Source organism: Cherax quadricarinatus, chromosome 5, assembly GCF_038502225.1.
Source record: "Cherax quadricarinatus isolate ZL_2023a chromosome 5, ASM3850222v1, whole genome shotgun sequence".
In the NCBI taxonomy this organism is placed as follows: domain Eukaryota; kingdom Metazoa; phylum Arthropoda; class Malacostraca; order Decapoda; family Parastacidae; genus Cherax; species Cherax quadricarinatus.
In genome coordinates, this window is record NC_091296.1 from 15,118,303 (window position 1) to 15,140,022 (window position 21,720).

The following is a 21,720-nucleotide window of genomic DNA, read 5'->3' on the forward strand; positions in this document are numbered from 1 at the left end:
CTAAGGTGTATATACTACCATCCTTGATAAGATAAGAGGTGTTATTCTACCTCATCTTATTATAAAAAGCGTTATCCTGCTTGTGTTCATTAAACCCCAGCACTACCTAAGGTATACCACCACTTACCCCTGGATGACACCCACCACAGTCAACTAACACCAAGATACCTATTTACCGCTAGGTGATCTCGCCTTACCCGGGAATGGAACACGATTCCCGCTTCTCCCCCCCTCCCCTATCTCCCTCCCTGTCTTTCTACTACTCTCCATTTTCCCCCTTACTCTCTCCGTCACATAGAACAGGACAGCAGCACATTGCTCATATATTTAATTTTGATAAACAAGACTCTCTCTTTCGCTGTCTTTGATGGAGGTAGCCAGTCCAAGGTGAAGTATCTCCACACTTTCTAGTACCTGGGAGCTTTCTCAGTTGTTCTTGTGTATCTGTGTGCTTACCTACTCGCACTCAGTTGTGTTTGCTGGAGACCACTAACAGAAGCAAAAGAAAAGAGGATCACGGGAAGGTCACATGATCACGACATACAAAAAAAACTAGGGAGATCACATAGAGTGAATAAGGGCGAGCTGTTTGGGATGCGAGGATAGGGAACCAGAACACTTGCGTGGCAGCTGAAGACACTAAACTCAAGGGGCCTTACGGATCACTTGTTCATTCTCAGGTTTTTGTGTGATTGGAATGAAACAGATGTAGTAGTGGAGGCAAACACTATAGACAACTTCAAAAGTAGATATGAACAAGCAGTGGGAGCCAGAAATCAGTGAAACCAGTCAATAAGAGTTAAAAGGTGGAGCCAGAAGTCCCCATAAACACAAATGGGCGAGTACAACTAGGTGAGTACACACACACACACAGCAGAGAAAGCGCCCAGGCACTTAAGGCTGAGGGATTTGTGCTTATGTCAGCTATATGATCTGTAAGGTGGGCAAGGATAATGAAAAAAATTCTTAGGATCCTCAACGTTCCTGTCATTTTGTAGATTGATAACTATTAATTCATACTGTTTTATTCAGAATCTCACTCATTTCTTTTTCGTTATCGACAGACGAACGTCGGCGAGCAGTGGACCCATTCTAGAGATTTGTTAAGTTATACCATGAATTAAGGAAAGATCCTAGATTTCACCTTAAGAAAGCAGACAAAGCAAATGCGATAGCGATTATGGACAAGGTAGATTATAGTGGAAAAATAATATATTAGAAAACAGGGAAACTGAACTGTGGGTTAAGGGTGCTCAAAACCGCTTCACGGGGAATGTCTACTAAGTCGATGTTTATTTTTCCCTCAAGTCAATTTTCTGATTACATTTTCTGAATACATTTCATGTTGACTATTTTTTTAAAGGTTCTTGACGAATGGATTTATAGTTTTATGTTCTTCAATCAGGTTGTCATCAGAGTAACTTGCATACAGTAGTGTGCAAATTAACTGGGACAGAAGCAATTTTCCTGACTTCTGGCAGCCATCCAGCTGTGGTGTTACCCTGCGACTCTCGTCAGTGCTACAACAGTTGTATCGTAGGGGTTCTTAAATGGAGATATCGAGGGTTGAAGGTAAACACACTTGTTGGATGGTAACGATATATTGTCAGACTGTGATGATGGGAAATGGAGCCCAGCCTTGCCGTGTACTAGCCTGGATGGCCTGCTGCCGAGTGAGAGGGAGGCAGAGGTACGAGCCTACACATGCGCATCCCGTGACGTCACACAAAGTCACAGGCCTACAAGGGATCTCCTATCTAAAGCACATGGATGATACTAATATGCTATGCTATATAACACAGGGATCAGCAACTATGCTGACAGTTGTTCTGTTGGCTACCCCTGCAAGCGTGCTCCCTGAGTGAACGTGATTTTGCCAAATACTTCCTTTCAATTCATGATTACTGCTGAAATTCATGATGGATGTTATACCTAGGAAGCATGCAAGTATTGTAGCCCTTAGAAAACATGCTGATTTGAGTATCAGACTGCCGAAATTTTGAGCCTAGCAAAATCAACTGTTGGTTGGATTCTGAAGAGAGCTGACGACACTGGTGCTTGTGGAGAGCTGCTTCGAAGATGTGAAAGAAAATGCAAGATAACACCTCACGATGATAAGGTTACAATAAGAAATAATGTGAAGGATCCCAAGAAAGCCAGCAGAGATCTACAGAGATTTGGTTTGAGCTGGTGTGAATGTTGATTCTTCAACTGTTCCATGAAGGCTCCTTGAAGTTGGCAGAACTGCCAGAAAGCCGGTAAAATAACAATTACTGACTGCTACAATGAAGAAAACTGGCTGCAGTAGGCACTCGATCATAAGGGATGGACGACAGAAGAATGGAGAAAAGATATATTTTCAGATGAAGCACATTTTGAAGTACATAGATACAGATCAGAGATAGTGAGATGGAGCAAAGACGAACCTCTTTGGAACTGACGCATTTAACACGAGCCAAAACACCAACCTAAGATGTTTTGGGCAGTTTTACTTCCAAACGCCCTGGACGGCTTGTTATTGTTGAGAGAACAATGAACCGTGACAAATACAAGGCAATCCTGGCAACTCATTTGCTTCCCATTGTGGACAGAGACTTTCCTAATAAAGAAAGCATTTTCCAGCAGGATCTTGTTCCATCCCACACTTCCAGAAAAATGTTGACGTTCTTCGAAGAGACTGGGCTAAACTTTCTAAATTGGCCTGGAAACTCTCCGGACCTCAACCCATCTGAGAATCTTTGGGCAATAACCAAATACAGGATCGAGAAACAGGGCTGTTCAACTGTGGAGAAGTTAATCGCTGCTGTGATTAGGACCTGGTACCACAACGAAGAACTTGCCAAAATGTGATCAACAGTGGTCGATTCTATACCAAAGCGTGTAGCAATGCTTATAAAAAGCAAAAGGTAGTCATATCTCTTATTACAATTATCTGTCATATCATTGCCGTGTATTTCTCAAATAAATATTAATTTTCGAAATAAATGTTTTATTTCATTACTGTCCCAATTATTAATATGCACACTACTGTAATATCGTTATTGGAACAATACACAAATAACCCGCACATAGGAGACTGACACTTGAAAGCGTTTCGGTTCCACCTGGACCATAACTAGTCACACACAGACGCTCCGCGCGTCTCCGTGCGGGTTATATATGAATTATGCCTCTGATTAGTTCCTCACTGTTTGTAGTACTCACTAGACTTTCACTTGTTCTCCATTTTATACCCTGCACTTCTACTGTATCATTTGACTATTTCACCAATGCTGTATATCAGGATCTTACATAGATTTTAACTCCTTCCTGTGATTTATTTACTCCCTATACACATTAAAATTTTGTGCCAATATCTCTCACTGTCCAAAATATATCTTGGGTGGATGAGTTGATCTCTACCTGCTCAAACACGTTCAATGATTGAAAAGTTAAACTAAGGAAGACTGAAACTGACACAGAAGTGGTGGAGTTAGACTTCATACACATTTATAAAGGTTAATATGGCTTAAGCAATCAACTACATGAAGGGTTATTAAAGACAAGAATACTTTAATCCCTAAAATAGAGATTAAAATAAACTCTCGGCTTATATACGCTGAAATACGCCCCTCAGAGTATGTATCCAGTGACATTTATACATGCATGATAGAGTTTAAATGGCCAAGAACCAGAACTGGTGCTCGACGAAGCTTACGAGGCAAAACCAAGCAGTAAGTCTTAACCTCCACAAATCAATGAGTTCAAATATGTAGTCACAACCGGTTCTCCCACTGATACACCTACAAGAAGCCCACACTCCACACACACACACACACACACACACACACACATATGGATGAGTGCACACACAGGAGCTGCCACTCGACCCCCTGCAACCACAAGTATGTGAGTACACACACACACACACACACACACACACACACACACACACACACACACACACACACACATCACACACATCACACACATCACACACACATCACACACACATCACACAATCACACACACACACACACACCACACACAACACACATCACTCACACACACACACACACACACACACACACACACACACACACACACGCACGCACGCACGCACGCACACACACACACACACACACACACACACACACACACACACTGAAAGATTTGAACCTGACGACCTTAGAGGAGTGAACAAGAGGGGACATCATTGCTACGCAAAAATCTTAGGATTTGATAGAGCTGATAGGGACAGATTGTTTGAATTAAGAGGACCAGGATCAAGGTGACACAGGTGGAAGCTGAAGACGCAGACGAGTCACAGGATGTAAGGAAGTATTTCTTTAGTCTCAGTGTGAGTGAAAAGTGGAATGACTTGAAAGAGGCAGTAATGAAGACGAACGCAATACACAGCTTCGAAAGTAGATACAAGACCCAAGATGCCAGAAATCAGCGAACCCGATGAAAACAGTATAGAAAGCGGGGCCAGAGAGCGAGTCTCTTCCTCTCCGCCAACACAACTCTGTAAGAACACACACTTGAGCGGTCCCAGACTCAGCCAGCAAACTTTTTACTGTTCACTGAAGACGAGACAGCTGTCAAAATTCTGGAAAAAAAAAAGGCTAATGTTGTTCACATACACAAGAAAGGAGAGAGGAATTCCTGATCTAGAGACTAGTATCACTTACGTTATACGAAATATTTTGGAAAGGATTATAAAGAAGGGTTTAGTGAAGTACCTTAAGACGTGAGAGGATTAAGAGAGACGCAAGTTCCCCCGTCTTCTAATAAGATATTCATTTTTCCACTGTAATCTACCTTGTCCATAGTCCTCAAAGATTTGTTAAGTTATACCATGAATTAAGAAAAGATCCCAGACTTCACCTTACGAAACAAAGTAAATACGATAGTAATTATGGACAAGGTAGATTATAGCGGAAAAATGAACATGTTATTAGAAGACGGAGGAACTTACGTGCATCTTAAGCTAGAGAAAACCAGGACGGATTAAGGAGTGGATAATTCTACTTAACAAATCTCATGAAGTGTAAGGACAGAATCCCCTTAAAGAGGGTACAGTCATGCTACCTTTACCTTTGATATACCTTTGATGAGTTTCGAGAGTCTCAATACGCTTGGTCGACCAAGCTCTTGCTGCTGGAGGCCCGCTGACCCACATATCCATCACAGCCTGGTTGATCTAGCATGCTTATGAAAGCTTTAGCGTTTTCCCGTAAATAAAATAATAATTAACGACAGTCACAGAGATAAAATAAGTACTGCAGGTCTGGGTCAATTGCGTCTTTCTGCATTGTAAAAAAAATCGATACGTCATCTTATCAGAGATAATCCAGAAGCTACATAAACAGGCAAGATAAAGGCAAAGTTGATTACGTAGATTAAGTCTCTGAGCGAGGAAGTGTCAGAACAACCGAGTGGGATAAGACAAGATAGTACTGGAGCATCTACTGTTTCTAATATGCCTAAATGATGTAGCTTCATGGTTCGCAACGTGACGTCGTGGGTATGTGCAGGCGATGATTTATTCCAAGACATGGGCGAAGCTTCCCGGAGGACACTGCTCCATTAACCAATTCTTCATTTTTCTAAATTACCTGAGCCTAAAACTACAACTATTAGCAAGTGATGCTGCGCGAAACTCTTTGGGAGTATAAACGGGTCCTACTCGAAAGGTTTGAGAACCACTGATCTAACTCATAAATTACTGTATGTGTCTATCTGCTGACAATATGAATCTTATGAGAAATATAAAAACTAGAAGTAGGCAACATACTCCATGGAAACCTGGACAGGCTATAAAAAATGTATTCGGGAAATATCTACTGCAGTTCAATTTAAATAAATGGAGAGTAATGAGGATTAGAGAAGGAAAAGGGAGGCCAATTACCTTTATTTTAATGTAAGTTTCCTGATCAGTTTTATTCCGTTAATATTTTCCTTCCAGTTCAGGAAGTCTGGTTTGAAACCAAGCCATGGAGATGATGGTTTCTGGAAGCCTTAATTAACACATTACAGATAACAGATATAACACTAATATATTGGAATCAGTATTCAACGCAAGCAAGAAAAATTTTGTCGTTGAGGCAGACCACCTGTGCAACGTGCAATACGGCGAATGTCAGGAGAGAGAGAGAGAGAGAGAGAGAGAGAGAGAGAGAGAGAGAGAGAGAGAGAGAGAGAGAGAGAGAGAGAGAGAGAGAGAGAGAGAGAGAGAGAGAGAGAGAGAGAGTATGCTCCACTTTCTTGGTTTGCCTGCCCCCCCCCCCTCTCATCTGCGACTGCTTGACAGAGTAGAGAACAGAGCAAGACGTCTCATCTCTCGCCTGGACCCATCCTGGATAGATCTGTCATTTCAGCAGAGCCTTCAACACAGGAGGGATGTGGGTGGCCTTACTGTTATGTACAAGGCCAATATTGTCAAAGTACCACACTTGGATCCACTTCGAGGACAGCGTGAAACAAGCTTTTATGCCACAAGACGGGCAGAAAGTAGCAACTTCACTTTGGCTGTACCCTTCTCCAGAACATCACTCCATCTGAGATCATATATACCCAGGATGACTCGAGTATGGAACACATTCGTACAGCATAATGATGTCAACGAGATAAAGTCAGGCTCCAACTTCATCCTGTTCCCTACTTGTATGTCTAATAACAAAAATGCTTTCAAATGAGCTGATGTGGGTAACAGCTCTTAGCTTGCCAATAAAGTTAGGAATCCTTAACCTGTAAATAGCTTGTCAATAAAGCTAAGGATCCTTAACCTTGTCAAACCCTGTGTAAGAGAGAGAGAGAGAGAGAGAGAGAGAGAGAGAGAGAGAGAGAGAGAGAGAGAGAGAGAGAGAGAGAGAGAGAGAGAGAGAGAGAGAGAGAAATCGTAAGCCGTTGGTAAGTTTACTTGATTCAAAGCCTACTGACTCCATGTGGGGCATGTCACATGTACACCACCAGTAAAGAATACTGTAACACTACAATAGGGAGTCAATTAAGCTCTCAGAGAAATGCACATCTCTCGGTGTATATATATACACTTAACACAAAGACTAAGTATTAGTTAAATTCAGTGAGTGTTGCAGGCAGTGACAGGTGTCATGGTGAACAGGAGCACCAAATAGAGTCAGCGAAATCAATGGTGTAGATGCACTCAAGGAACCTTCACACACTCTCAGGTTTTAACTCGAGAACTAGACTCTTCAGCTCGGAGCTGACTCTTTTCTTCTAGGAGACAGCGACTCAATTAGAACCTACGATCTGCTGGAGGGTGTTGAAAGTCTTGGTCCCTTTGCACTTTTTTGAGTTACTTATTAATGCACTCGCTACACCCCGACTTTTCACAAGAGTTGTTTTCGGCCGTGCGGAGGGTGGAGGAATTTGAGTAATGTTAGGCGGTCCCACTAGTTTAAGTATTGAAGTTGATGCGGGTAGTAAAAGTTCCCTCTACCTGACCCTCACCAACAATTTCGCCTGCCTGGCATGGAGCTCTAATGTACATTAATATTCCAGTTTGGAGAGTATTAGTAACTTAAAAAACAGACTCCTCCCACACCCACACTCCTTCCACACCCACACTCCTCCCACACCAACATTCCCCCGAATTACACTCCTTCCACATTACCTCCAATTACACTTCTCCCACACCAACACTCCTCTCACACTTCTCCCACACTAACATTCCTCCCACACCCACATTCCCCCAATCACACTTCTACTACGCCCACACTCCCCCAATTACACTTCTCCCACACCAACACTCCTCCCACACCCACACTCCCCCAATCACACTCCTCCCACACCAACACTCCCCCAATCACACTTCTCCCACACCCACGTTCACCCCAATCACACTTCTCCCACGCGAACACTCCCCCATAAATACTTCTCCCATTCCAACACTCCCTCATTCCCACTTCTCCCACGCCAACATTCCCTAAACTACCACTCATCCCACACACACATACACACACACACACACACACACACACACACACACATTACCCCATTCCACACCTCTCAACCACATTCCTTCCACACCCACACTCCATCACCACTCTACTCCCACGCTACTTGCGCACTCTCCCATTATCACACCCACACTCCATCCCCATTCCCCTCCCACATTATTCCCACACTATCCCATCCCACTCCCACACCCACTACTCCCACATTCTTCCATCCCACCACCACCCCCTCATAGGCTTGCATATGCAAGGGGTACATCAAGGATGTGAGAGAAGAGAGTAAGCAAGAAGAAAGGGTTAAAGGGAGAAAGAGAGGGAAGGAAAGTAAACAATATGGAAAGAGGTTAACAAAACTGGATATATCAGCAGTGCAGGAGGGAAGACGGAGGTATGGGGAAGGAGATGCAAGAATTATCTTTCACATAAGGAGTGTAGATGGCGTGAGATTACAATCCTCATCTTGAATACACCAGCATCGTGCAGCTGTCTTTATGTCTTTTTCTCTGTCATATTCCATCATACAGGACGGGGTTTCCCTGTCACAGTCCACACAGAATGGGGCTTTCCCTGTCATGCTGCATCACACAGAACGGGGTTTTCCTGTCATATTCCATCACACAGGATGGGTTTCCATGTCATATTCCATCACACAGGATGGCCTTTCCCTGTCATATTCCGTCAGACAGGATGGGGCTTCATTGTCATATTCCATCACACAGGATGGGGTTTCACTGTCATATTCCATCACACAGGATGGGGTTTCACTGTCATATTCCATCACACAGGATGGGGTTTCACTGTCATATTCCATCACACAGGATGGGGTTTCACTGTCATATTCCATCACACAGGATTGGATTTCACTGTCATATTCCATCACACAGGATGGGGTTTCACTGTCATGTTCCATCACACAGGATAGGGTTTCACTGTCATGTCCCATCACAAAGGATGGGGTTTCACTGTCATATTCCATTACACAGGATGGTGTTTCACTGTCATATTCCATTACACAGGATGGGGTTTCACTGTCATATTCCATTACACAGGATGGGGTTTCACTGTCATATTCCATCACACAGGATGGGGTTTCACTGTCATATTCCATTACACAGGATGGGGTTTCACTGTCATATTCCACCACACAGGATGAGGTTTCACTGTTATAGTCCATCACAAACGATGGGGTTTTCACATCAAATAATGACATTTATCGGGCGAAATGTTTCCTCACTAAAATATCCTAATATCGAGAATATAGAGAGTCCCTCTGGCTATCCCACTAAGGGCTCACTGTCCCGTAGCTCTGTTGGTAGCGCAATCAGCTCACACAATGAGATCTGGGGTACGATCCCCGGGGAGGGTGGAAACATTAGGGCGTGTTTCCTTAAAACACCTTCTGTCCCTGTTCACCTAGCAGTAAGCAGGTACCTGGATGTTAGCCGACTGGTATGGGTGGCATCCTGGGGACAAAACTAACCTAATTTGCCCGAAATGCTCTGTCTAACCAAGGGCTTTCTATACGTATACACAAATAACCCGCACATAGAAGAGAGGAGCTTACGACGACGTTTCGGTCTGTATAAGCTGTATCGAGTACTTGTAAAAATAAAAATTATTATAATAACGGACTCCACCCATATGTTTGCCTCTATGAACGTTAGTGTATGTCACGTGACTTCCCTCTAACGATCCGGGCTAGGCCGCCCAGCAAGGAGTTCCAGCTAGGCCAGGGTTCACGGCAGACGTCGTACGGCTAGGCTCCATCTTATTACGTCAATATACCATAACAGACCACGTCATTGTATCATTGCTACCATACTAATCAGTCTCGAAACCAACTCAACATCAGTAACATCGGCAGCTTCAAAGGTTTCACTGCAGCAGAGCTGGAGTTACTGTTACTTCGGGAATGGAATGGAGGAGCGGGGGAGTCGAGATGTTATCAGTCACCCAACATCCACATTTGTGATGAAGCTCTCCTGCCGCCTGTTATATCACCCATGTCGTTGACCCAGGACTGTCATCTTCAATTTCCACTCGGTTAACAACTAGTCCATAAATGCGTAATGAAAAATTAGACGACGTTTCGCTCCGTCAACAGCGAGAGAAAATGGGAGAAAGTCCGGTGTCAAAATATCGTCTAGTTTCTCATATCCAATATGTTATTTAGTTGCGCGAGTTGTTCCAGCTACGCACCATGACTTACATCAGCAACAACCTGGGTCTCTCAAGCGACCTGACTGCTGAGAGAAAAGAGTAAGGATAGATACCACAACATGACTTCCAGCTTTTTTTCGCTCAAACCTAAGCTTCTGAAGCTGACAGATTTCATTACCTGATGAAGGAATCCATCCTGTGTGATGCAATATGACACGAAACGTATCTTTTGTTCCTACAATGAAATTCATACAGAATAGGGTAGTTGAACACTCTGGGTGTACCTAAACTTGTATATTACGTACCATAAAAAGTTGTGGAGTTATGGGACTCGCCATCCTGAGAGATCGTATTTCCCAATAATAATCACTGCAGCTCTGCTGGAACAAAACTTTGAAGTTCTCGTAGCTACTGAACCCTTAATAGAATGCTTGACTATATCCTCACTGCCTTTGTGTAGTTTTACAACTCAGACTGATCGATTTCATTATTTCATGTAAGTTATTCTGTATGAAGGACCATGAAAGGTTGACACAACTAGCTTTTCTCACGATAAAAAAAAAAACTGAACGCTTTGCTGTGTTTACACATATCTTAAGCCTGGTCGCAGACCGGGCCGCGGGGGCGCTGACCCCCGAAACCCTCTCCAGGTACACCCCAGGTATTAGGAGGAACAAGTTCCTCCTAAGACATAGGTAGGTAGATAGGTGTACTTACCTATTTGTGGTTGCAGGTGTCAACTCACAGCTCCTGGCCACGCCTCTTCGCTGGTCGCTCGGTGTGTGTGTGTGTGTGTGTGTGTGTGGTATTTTGCATCTCAAGTAATGTAGTGTTCACGAAGTTACTCTTTTTTAAGTCGAGTAGTAACTCCTAGTCCCACCTCTCACCCTACAAATAACTCGCTGCTGACTCGTAACCTCCTCGGGACTATAACCTCTATTCTTGAAGCTGCGCATGCAATTACCTTTCACTACTTCCTCTACCAGCTCATTCCATTTATTCACTGTCTTTAAACTGACGTCCCGCGGTTCGTCTAAGCCCTCAACTTCCTTTCCTTTCAAGAGGATGCCTTGATGCTGGTGAAGCATTATTGGTCGAAGTCACCGGATACCCTTCCCATCCTTGGCTCAAACATGATTATATCCCGTTATATAAGAGCAATATGACAGCTACGGCATAACGTTTCCCCGTAAATATAAGAAATATTCTACGCCATACTGATAGCCTCTCAGTTCGAAGAGACTGCACCCACATTGATTGTGATTGATAATGACTGAGTTTGATTCATACTGATTGAGATCGATATTGATTGAGACTGAATGATATCGATTAAGATTGATATTGATTGAGATTGATACCTCTGGTTATTAGGTAAGACACATATGCAACAGTTAGGTATCTTTATTTCGAAACGTTTCGCCTACACAGTAGGCGAAACGTTGTTTCAGACAACGGAACAATGCTCTTCTCCAGACTGAGGGACTGACCACCTCAAAACTTTAAGGGTGATGGACTGATTACATCGTCTTCAAGTATCTTCTGCTTCTATCAACTTTTCTGTACTCGACTGAAGAAGCCTACTGTGTAGGCGAAACGTTTCGAAATGAAGATACCTAACTGTTGCATATGTGTCTTACCTAACAACCTGTCGGTATTTTATACCATTTTAATGTTCAACCTCTGGTTATCTTGATCAAATTTCTTCATTTAATCTCTATTCATAATTTTCCTGAGCTTCTGGACTAGTTTGCTTAGGAGTCTTAACTGTATACATACACATGTATACATATACATGTATACATCTTTTACTAGATATTCTACTACTACTACTTCCACTTTTATAACTCAAAAAAGTGCTACTTTCAATGTGCACCTACTTTATATATATATATATATATATATATATATATATATATATATATATATATATATATATATATATATATATATATATATATATATATTACTCACGAAATCGTAATGACACGTTTGCACACAAAATCCACCCGTGGTAAGGATTATATATAAATTACCTATTGTTGGTTTCATGAATCATCACCCCGGCGGCCCGGTTCCAGACCAGGCCTTCTAGCTGTTGGTGTCAGCAGCACCCAAGCCATCTTAGGTACCACAGACCGCTCTAACCAGAAACTGACTCGACAAGTGTTATCAAATTCTTATATATGAAGGGAGGGTGATGAAAAGTCTTGGTCCATTTCCGCTTATTGTACTCAGTTTAACACCTATCTTCTTCAAGTAAGCTGGTGTACAGCAACTATCCAGGTTGCTGTACACCATCCGGAAACCTGTTAAACGTTTGGCACTCTCTGGCAGGATTGTTGCTCTTTCCTCTTATTTATCATGAAGACGTAGGATGCCATGTTGTCCTACAAGCAGCTTGCTTGGGAACGGAAAATCCTGCCTTACAAATTTGCTGGAGATATATGATAGTCACAGAACTCCAGCAAATTTATGAGAGGATTTCCCGTCCCTAAATTCATGCTGGGTTTTCCATAAAAAAAAAATCTTCTCTCTGCTCCAATATGGTTTTCCTTACAATCTTCTCCAGAACTTTTGACTGTATGCACGAGTGTTTTCAAGAGAGAGAGAGAGAGAGAGAGAGAGAGAGAGAGAGAGAGAGAGAGAGAGAGAGAGAGAGAGAGAGAGAGAGAGAGAGAGAGAGACTAGGAGGGAAAGTCCTACAAGCAATTAAGGGAGGAAACCGGAAGTTAATGCCTCTCCAGTCTCCCCCCCCTCACCATCCCTCGTGTCATCACAACCTTTCCTTAATTCACGTCCCTTCCCCATTCTCCTCTTCCTCATACTTTCCCCTCATCCACGTTCCTTCCCCTCCTCTCTTCTCTTTCCTCCTCGTCCTTCACACCTCTCTCCTCATCTTTACCCTACACGTTCCTCCGCTGAAGAATGAGACGCTTATAAAACTTATAGGAATCTTTACTGAGGAAACGTTTCGCCACACACAAGCTTCATCAGTCCAATACAAAAAAGAAAGGTGTAAAGAGAGGAGTTTGAAGTAATCAGTCCCTGATTACCTCAAACTACTCCTCTCTTTACACCTTTCTTCTTTGTATTGGACTGATGAAGCCACTGGCTGGCGAAACGTTTCCCCAATAAAGATTCCGATATGTTGCTTAAGTGTTCCCTTCCTCAACTAATCGGTTTTCTAAACCATTTATCACACATTCCTCCGTATCCACCTGTTCTCTCGCTGCTGTTACCTGTACCACACAACAAAGTTGGTCACCTGGTGTGTGACAACTTGTTGTCATCAGAGAACATCAGCCCTTTCAATTGTTCTTGCTTCACCACTCCTGCTTACAAGGCAGAACACTGGCAAGAAATGTAATATCAAGGCACTTAGAGGAGAACTACGCTAGGTATCCTCGAAGCGCTATCTTTATAGGGTATCCTCGAAGCGCTATCTTCACTGGGTATCCTCGAAGCGTTATCTTCACTGGGTATCCTCGAAGCGCTATCTTTACTACGTATCCTCCAAGCGGTATCTTCGCTAGCTTTCCTCGAAGTGCTACCCTAACTAGGTATCCTCGAAGCGTTACCACCTTCACTAGGTATTCTCGAAGCACTACCTTCACTAGGAATCAACGCAGGGATACCTTTATGTGGTTGCCATAATTTTTTTTATCCAAGGTTTTCATTTATAACTTGAGAATGCCTCATCCGATCGTCTTTAAATTTTCAAAGCTTGTGTACTGCAACTACAGGAAATGCTGATGCAACTGTTGACATGTGCGGGTACATCCTCTGCTCAGTTTTCTACAGACCATTCCCGATTTCGGGTTACCTGTAGTCTACGTGGAGGCTGTTCCAAGGGTCAACGCCCCCGCCATCCAGTCCTTAACCAGGACCGGTGGATCAGGGCGTGATCAACCAGGCTGTTACCGCTGGCCGCACGGAGTCCAACTTAAGACCCACAGCCCGGCTGATCGGGTACTGGCTTTAGGTACGTCCAGCTGCATCCTGAAGGCAGCCAGGGGCCTATTGGTAATTCCGCTAATGCCTGGTGGGAGGCAATAACTAGAAAAAGCCTTCCGATCGACTTCAAACTTTCACCACTGGTATATCTTACTTAGAAAAAGGTTAAAATTGTTACTGGAGTGTAAAGGTTTCGTCAGTTATATTTTCTAAACGACACTGGACTGTTTTTGCAAAATAACTACGTGTATTCTGAATGATTTTATTTAATCGTTAATAACTTGTGCGACTTGTGAAAACGGTGATGTAAATCTGTTAATTTATTAAGTCAATAAACCTGCAATTGTTGGGCTCTGCGCGATAACTGGAGAATACATCTTCTGGTCGGCTTCAAACTCTTAGCGCGGGTGTAACTGCCTCAAACAAAACTTGGGAGCGATTTTGGGTTTAAGTCTTGATTTGCCAATTTTATTAAATAAACTAATTTGTGTGAAATAAGTAGTATTCGCAAGTTTACGTGGAACGTTAAGAAACTGACGTTAGGAATCACCTAAGAAAATGAACGTACGTTGTAGAATGAGGATATTTGATAAACGGACACAGATGCAACTAACGTAATATTGTATTATGGCAACGTTTAGCTCTGGGAGAGAGAAAAGTTGCCACAAATAAATGTCGAATTAGTTGCATTTGTCTATTTACTTTCTGTCGGTAATTCTACCATCATTATTAAAATGAGGAATGAGTGACCACAGCGACACCACAGAGAACCCAGTCTTTGGGTTATTAAGCCAGGGTAACCAAAAAATCAGTGTGGCTTATTTCCACTGAGATCCTTGCCCAGGATGCGACCTGGAGTTTACCTGGAGAGAGTTCCGGGGGTCAACGCCCCCGCGGCCCGGTCTGTGACCAGGCCTCAACAGTCTGACTAAATCTCAGGCATATTTAGTGCTGGTTGAACTAGATATCAAGTGGAAGTAGATTTGCCCATACGTCTTATCCCTGCTCGGGTTTCACTCACAAGCGAAACATTGTAGCACTGAGCTCCAGCTCACTCTTCAGGTGAGCTGAACAATCACCACACACTGGCGTCCTCACCCTACATTACACTACACCACACACACACACACACACACACACACACACACACACACTAATATGCTCTCTCAAAACTACATTACTGTGTTGTTATTAACATTTCAGGAGGATAGAGAGACGGGGAGAGGGTAGACAGGGAAAGAGGGGAGGTGGGGGAGATGAGGTAAAGTCTGGTAGAAAGACAGAAAAGTGGGTGTAGTCTGACGTAGCTTCACGCGATATTTTCGTTCACAAGTAACGCCCTACAGTCCTTTAAGGTTTTATGTTCAAACTCGTTGAGCTGCACGCGGCAAACAGCAAGCGGAGGATCGAGCCTTCACCACGGGTTTAGCACTTCGTCAAATATCATTCTACATTCGGAAGAAATTAAATACTATGCTCTTCCTCACTTCCAAAAGTCTATATTATCTGGTGTTTCCTTTCCCTAAGTGTCTGGGGCCCAAGACTGTTTAACAGTTTCCCACCAGGCATACGGGGAATTACCAACAGACCCCTGGGTGTCTTCAAGAGGGAGCTGGACAGATACCTAAAGTCAGTGCCGGATCAGCCACGCTGTGGTTCGCACGTTGGACTGACTACGTGCGGCCAGCAGTATCAGCCTGGTTGATCAGGTCCTGATCTACCGCGAGGCCTGGTCAAGGACCGGGCCGCGGGGGCGTTGACCCCCGGAACACGCTCCAGGTAGGTAGGTAGACTTCTCTAGTTTGCACGTGGTCCTGGAGGATGTTCCGGGCATCAACGCCCTCGCGGCCCAGTCCTTGACCAGGCCTCCCGGTGGATCATGGCCTGATCAACTAGGCTCTTACTGGTGTTGTAAGGCAAACTTAAACTCCCGTTTGACAATTTCTGAAACCAATCCATATCTTGCAGCTTCTTACTCCGCCCACTCAAATGTTTGTGAGGGTCGAATCTCAGCTCCTGGCCCCACTTCCTAGACTGCTTTGGTGGACATTGCTGATTTCAGGCCTCTCGAGACTTATCATACCTACACATGAAGCTCTTTATTGAGTTTTCCTCCACCACTTCTTCGTGCAATTCACTGCAGGCATGTGTGACTCTGCATCAAATATTGCAAGGTCATGTCAGCAAGTTGCAACATGGGACAGTAATTAAAGCTTCACATGCCAGGAGGTGCTATGTGCAGGGACACAGGTAAAGAATACAGCTTCATGCAGAGACACAGGTCAAGATTACAGTTACATACAGAGACACAGGTCAAGATTACAGTTACATACAGAGACACAGGTCAAGACTACAGCTACATGCAGACATACAGGTTAAGACTACAGTTACATGCAGACACACAGGTCGACTACAGCTACATGCAGACCCAGAGGTTAAGACTACAGTTACATGCAGACACACGCGTCAAGACTACAGTTACATGCAGACACACGCGTCAAGACTACAGTTACATGCAGACACACAGGTCAAGACTACAGTTACATGCAGACACACGCGTCAAGACTACAGTTACATGCAGACACACAGGTCAAGACTACAGTTACATGCAGACCCACAGGTCAAGACTACAGTTACATGCAGACCCACAGGTCAAGACTACAGTTACATGCAGGCACACAGGTCAGACTACAGCTACATGCAGACACACACGTCAAGACTACAGTTACATGCAGACACACAGGTCAGACTGCAGCTACATGCAGACACACAGGTCAAGACTACAGCTACATGCAGACACACAGGTCAAGACTACAGTTACATCCAGACACACAGGTCAAGAGTACAGTTACATGCAGACACACAGGTCAAGAGTACAGTTACATGCAGACACACAGGTCAGACTACAGCTACATGCAGACACACAGGTCAAGAGTACAGTTACATGCAGACACACAGGTCAGACTACAGCTACATGCAGACACACAGGTCAAGACTACAGCTACATGACACACAGGTCAAGACTACAGCTACATGCAGACACACATGCTAACACAGCCAGCCAGGCCACTGCCTGATAAAAAATAAATATGTTTGACCAAAATAAAACACAGTGTATGTTGTGTCATGTTATTCCTGGTCTCTACACTGAATCACTCTCCCCACCCACACAGTTCCCTCGACCTCGGTCATGGTTCGGCATTTTCTTTGAATACAGAAGAACAAAAGCACCATTATCGGAACAATTTATAATCAGTCCATTATTATTATAATAAAAAAGAAGCGCTAAACCATATAATCAGTCCAAAATTAAAAATAAATACTGAATTAAGTTTCCTTATTTGACAAAACCAGGTCAAGCAGATTATTACCTCTTGTAGGTTAGCCTACGAACTGCTTCAAAAAACAGTCCTCAACTACTTGCAGGAAGTCACTGAACTTTAAATTACCGGTCAAAGAAGTCCAGTCCTGGACCATTCAGTCTAGGACAGACTGAATGACAAGGACGGACTAAAACGTCGACAACCTTTCATTTCAACTCTGTGGTGCAGCTGTGCAGTGAGAATTTAATAATAATAATAATCCAGCTTGGTCATAACTGTGCAAGACGACCGTCCGTCGTGACATGCATGGAGGCGCCGCTCAACCATAAAATTTGCTCCGTCCTGGAAAACATATCTGTGACCATTTTCAAGTATTTCTTTTTTTAACCCTGGAAACTCTGCCTCGGGCCAGTCTTTTCTGCTGAGTGCCTGTTCAGCCAGACTGTTGTTGGTGGAGACCCGCTTATCATCACAGCTGGTTTATCTGGAACTTCGCGGAGGTAGATGGTGGTCCAGTTTACCTTTAACGACTTCTTCACTTGTGTTGGTACAATTCCGATATCTGCTGGTAGTAGGTTGAAAAGTCTTGGTTCTATGCGGCAGTAGACAATCTCTGTACCTTTTACAGTTCTTGAACGGAACCGTCAATACCGAACTAGAGAGAGCAAGTGATTTGACTAGTGTCGTCATTGGCTTTATTTCTCTTGCTCTGAAAGTTCTCATTATCTATCCTGTCATTTTTCTGGCATTCACGTCATTTGCTTATGTTTTCTAAATGGTAGGTCATCTGATACTATTAAGCCCAAGTCTTTTACATGTTCCTTTCATTCCATGAGATTGTCCTCCTGTGTTTCGTGTCCAGTGCTTATTTTGAATTCTTAACTCTTTCCATATTTGACAAACTAAAATTTGTCACCGTCGAACATCATGTTATTTTTCAATGCCCACCGAAAAACTTTGTTAATATCTACTTGCATTTTTTCTTTCACCGAGGCAACTTTCATATTTATTTTCAGAACTGTCAGCAAAGGATGATACGAAGCTGTGGCTAGTTTTTTTATTTCTCTCTCTCACGAGAAACAGTAAAGGCACCTGGACGGTACCTTAACTTCCTCAATTTTTTACATTGCTAAATCTAAAGTTTACTTTGTTTACTAATACTCTTTGTTTTATTCGGTACAAAACATAATATACATTTTCCTATTTTTTTTTTTTTATATTTACAGACCTTAATTTAATTTTAAGGACTTACTCGTCAAATTTGTCTGATGATTTAGCCAAATTCATGAAGACAATACATTCGATTTTTTTTATTACAGAGCCTACGTAATCTTATTATAACGGTTAGTAGTTGTGACAAGCACGATCTTCCTGCTCTAAATTCATGTTGTCTTGGGTTACAGGTCATACATCTCATAACTCTTTCAAAGATTCTGTATGATGTGTGATGTTAGTTCTACTCGTCTGTATTTTTTTCTAGTTTTACTGTCTTGTGAAGAGGAGCTGTTGTCATGTAGGGGGGTATTGGTTAGGGGATTACAGGGGTAAGCGGAGGGAGTCAGTAGGTAGGGGACAGGCAGGCGAAGTGGTAGGAGAGATGATTAGCAGAGGTTGGTAGGTAATGTGAGGTCACTGGTGACACCTTCACCTCTCATTACTCTACCGGCCACACTACACTACTCACCCTCTCACTACTTTAACTAAACATAAATAAATGGAAATAAGAATAAATAACGGGGACAGTGAATATTACTCTTCTACTCAAACACAGTTTATTATTAAGTCCTTGTACAATAATATATTTGGGAACAGGAGAACATTATTGAGGTTTAGATAAACGGGATGGTATGTATAAGCAGTGAGACAGGGAATACAATCAACTTGACCAAAATGAATGTAACTTACAATATAGTTCAGAGGGCAGTTCATCACAGGAACTAAGCCACAGGCCCCAAGACCTACACAGCACGAGTACTGCGCCAAGCCAGTACTCTGCCCAATGCCTCCAACAGTCTCCTCCAGAGACTTAATTAAGCAGCCTTCTCCCGAGCCCTGCACACCGGCCAGAGCTCCTCTCGACGTCTGTGCTCGGAGCTCTGCACCCAGGCCAGTGCTCCGCACGAATCCCCTGGTCATCAAGCAAGCAAGCAAGCAAGTGCAGGTAAGATCCCAATGGGATGAGCGGGGAAGACGGGACAGACGAAGAAAAGCGCTAGAGAGGAGTGTTCTTAGTCGTAGAAATAGAGCCAGGGCTTGACCCAGCAGCTAAGGCGATCGTGGGACAGACTTGGAGAAAAAACGGGAAGAGAGCAAGCTGTGTATGCAACAGTCTCGTGGTAGGTGAGGTCTTTGAGTCTCGAGAGCTGGAAGTTTCCAGGTCGCAGGAGAGGGCAGGCAGGTAGGACCATCAGAGGGCAGCCGACATGTGGGAGGTTATTTTAGTAGTTGAGGAGGCAGGTTTGCAGTGGAGCCATTTGCAAACTTCTTGAAGCTGCTCCTGGAGAGGTGGTATAGCGTTGTCTTGTTGGAAAAAGTGAAACGAAGAGGCTTGATGAACTCAAGAACTTGCGTGAGTGTGAAGTGAAGAGGTGATTCGCAGGCATACTTGACTGTTCCATCACCGAGGCCTTTGTCGAGTTCAGAGCAGGTCATGGTGTCAGCGTTCGAGGGAGAGGTGTAGAAAGTAAGGTTTTCCCAAGAGGGTGTGCTGGAGTCGTCGCTATCTGCTTCGTCGGGGGATTCGTCAGGAAATTCTTGTTCAATTGTTTCTACAGTGATTGTGTCAAGAGGAGGCTGGGAGTCTAGAGTATTTGCGGTCTGGCTGGTTGTTGGTGGTTGTTGAGAGGTGGCAGTGGTCACTGGGCGTGGTTCAGGAGTGTTTTTTGGGGCAGAGTTAGGATTTGGGCCTGAAGTTGATGTGAAGTTAGCGATGTTTGGGATAATCTTGAGGAAGTCCTGTGATGTTGGCGAGTCAGGAAAGTTGAATGACGGCATGTTGTTAAGACGGAATAGTTCGTTAATTGTAGTGTTGAATGTGCCTGGGTTTGCTGCATTTGCAAGGTGTGCATACATCATGCAGTACAACACCTTAGAGGGAGCAGCGTCAGGGAGTGCAGAAAGGGAATTGCTGGATAGAGATGACTGCTGCGTGGCTTGTAGAATTCTGGTGGTGTCCGACTGGAGTTTTGAAATGGCGGTATATGTCGGCGATTTGGGACTATTCTTCTTGGTTTCTTTAATTTTTTTCGACATTACTTCTTTACGTAGTGGGCATTTAGCTGCAAGGGTATGATGAGTACCCTTGCAGTTAAGACATGTTGGAGTGGCATTGGTGGTGATGCAGGCTTTGAAGTTATGACCTTCTTTTCCACAGGTAGAACAGAACTTTTTGTCTTTAATGGGACAGTCCTTTGTTGAATGTTGATAAGAGTAACAGTTCCAACAGGGAGAGACATGGTCAAAACGTTCAGGTTCAATGTGGCGTGGATGTATGTGGTAATATGAGATAGCTAGTCCATTAGCGAGTGCTTGGGTAGCCATATCTATGTTTGAAAAGGTGATTTTGATCATAGATGAGGCATTGGGAATTCGTGTGATGGTGTCTACAGAGGCCCAGGTGTTTTGGTCTTCGATAGAGGTCTTCAGTTCATCCATTGGTATGGATGTGATTATCTTATCCAGTTGTTTAACAAAAACTGAACGTTTCGCCAGCAAGGAGGGAGACGGTGATATGACGAATTGTCGGTCCCGTAATGTGTTCATAGCAGTGTCGTCCATAAGTTTAGCTGCTTCATTGTCGTCGGTGCAGACGACAATAAAGGAATCCTTGAGTGAGTGGATCGCTGTGAATTTGAGATGTAGGCAGGTCCTCATAGCGGCAGCAAGTAATAATTTAGTGGAATCATTTATAACACCACTGGCTGGTTTGATTTTAACACGATGTGCGAACATTGTCGAACAGGTAGAGGTTACCCTCCCCAACGGGAATCGTAGGGAGACTCCGACTGCCCCTGGTCATGCTCTTCCTTGGGCTTTTATGGTGGTCCAAGCACCCTCCACAACCACGTGTACGACCTGACGCCTAGGTCTGACGCCGTCAAGAACAAAAGACCTCAGACGTGGGCGTGCCTACAGACGTTTGCCAAGGCAAGGTGTGACCATATAATTGGTTAAATTAGGTCTCCCCAGAGACCTCACAAGCCCAGCTGAACTACATCACACTGTCTGCAGTTTTTAAAGCCTTTGAAATTTCACCCTGATCTAAGCTCTTTCTCCAAAGGATACTGAGTGTTTCTAGTAGTGTTATTCTTGCACTTTGT

The 21,720-nt window shown here is 43.6% G+C and overlaps 1 protein-coding gene across 6 annotated transcripts in view; it reads right to left on the bottom strand.

Annotated features, from left to right (window-relative positions):
* Positions 1-21,720, bottom strand: part of LOC128684888 (KN motif and ankyrin repeat domain-containing protein 1) — a 207,432-nt gene that overhangs the window by 146,057 nt on the left and 39,655 nt on the right. The window lies entirely within an intron of this gene.